Below are 1774 nucleotides of genomic sequence, written 5' to 3'. Positions count from 1 at the left end.
CTAAACATCAATTAGCCTTCTGAGCCAATGAGCAAACACATTGTACCATTAGAACACTGGAGTGATAGTTGCTGGAAATGGGCCTCTATACACTATGTAGATATTGCACCAAAAACCAGACATTTGCAGCTAGAATAGTCATTTACCACATTAGCAATGTATAGAGTGTATTTCTTTAAAGTTAAGACTAGTTTAAAGTTGTCTTCATTTTAAAGTACAGAGCTTTTCCTTCAAAAATAAGGACATTTCAATGTGACCCCAAACTTTTGAACGGTAGTGTAGGTTTTTTTTTTTTTGCATGCACCAAATGCAACAAATAGTTGTTTGCCAACCGCCATTAAAATAATTAAGAGGAAGAAGAAGAGAAGAAAGAAGGTGACCTTTGAACCCAGGTCATTTCTGGTGAGTGAGAGCACTCGTGTTTCTAAGTCGCTTGTAGAGAAATGTCCTCGGTCCAATCAAGTGATGAACAATCTAGAAATTCTACAGAAAAATAAAATGATTACAAAGTAGTTTTCAAACTAGTTAATCAGGGAGACTCTTGCAGATTGGAATCTAGTGCAGTTCACAAAAATGATAAACAAACTAGTAGGACAAGTCAGAAATGCCTGAATTCTGTATAGTGGAGACCAGCTAATAAACTGCAGAGACGGTCTCAGCAAGGCAAAGCCAGACGGATCAACAAGATGGAGGGAAAAGAGTTCAATGCAAATTGGTGGAGAACAAAATGATGAGCAGGGGAGGGATTGGACGAATTCCTCTGAAAGTAACTGATAAAGAGATTTTAGAAAATATAATGGTTAAAAACAACAATAAATGGAGAAAGGTGTGACAGTTTATATGTGTTGATCAAATTTGAGGAAGAGAAATTAACCAGTTAGGTTTTTATTGGTTATCTGAGCTACAATGTAAAAATGTCCAATCCTCCACCAGATGTCTGAAATGCCAAAGATTTGGACATATATCAGCTGGATGTAACGGAAACAGAGATGTGGAAGGTCTGCTAAAGAGAACATAAACATGGAAAATGTGGGATAGAAGGAAAAATGAAATACTGTAACTGTGGTGGAGAACAGACTGCTGCATACTGAGGATGTGCAGTGAGAAAAACATCTGAATGGATCAGAAAAGTGAAATTAGAGCTCGGATAAATTCTGCTGAAGCTGCAAAAAGATTCTAATTCCATCAGAAAGACCCAAACCAACAGTTCAGCAGATTACAAAACCTGTGGAGCAGCGTCACAGCTCTGCAGAAGACTCACTGATTGTAAAAAAAATAAGAGAGGATTTTCTACCTTTCATTGTAGAAGCGATCAGTTGCAGAGCTCAGAAAACAAAGAAAACCACTAAATTTAAAATAATAGTGAAAGCTGCAGAAAAGTAACTTGAAGTGAGAGATTAAAACTGGAAATGATTGAAAGCCTGATGGGAAAACCAGTAGGACCATCAGAAACCAGCAGAGAGACGATAACTTCAAGATAAATTAGATGAATTTCATTAAGTATTCATTATGTTGGGTTAAATTAAACAGTTCGGAAAAATATTACATTTTCTTTTTTTTTTCCGAGGTGATTCTTTTTTCCTGTTTCCTTGTTTAAGTTCCTATCAGCTGGTGGCGGTAATACACTTTAATTAGTTTGCCAACCATCATAAAACACTACAAGAAGCATTAGATTAGAAACAGTGGGAAGAAGAAAGAACTTTTAGATGATTTTATACCGTGGTGTCAAAAGTTCACACATTAGTTACTTCAGTAGAAGTATAGATACTGCAGT

The sequence above is a fragment of the Cyprinodon variegatus genome, unplaced genomic scaffold (genome assembly GCF_000732505.1).
Source record: "Cyprinodon variegatus isolate N-32 unplaced genomic scaffold, C_variegatus-1.0 Scaffold329, whole genome shotgun sequence".
In the NCBI taxonomy this organism is placed as follows: domain Eukaryota; kingdom Metazoa; phylum Chordata; class Actinopteri; order Cyprinodontiformes; family Cyprinodontidae; genus Cyprinodon; species Cyprinodon variegatus.
Note: the sequence above shows the minus strand (reverse complement) of the source record.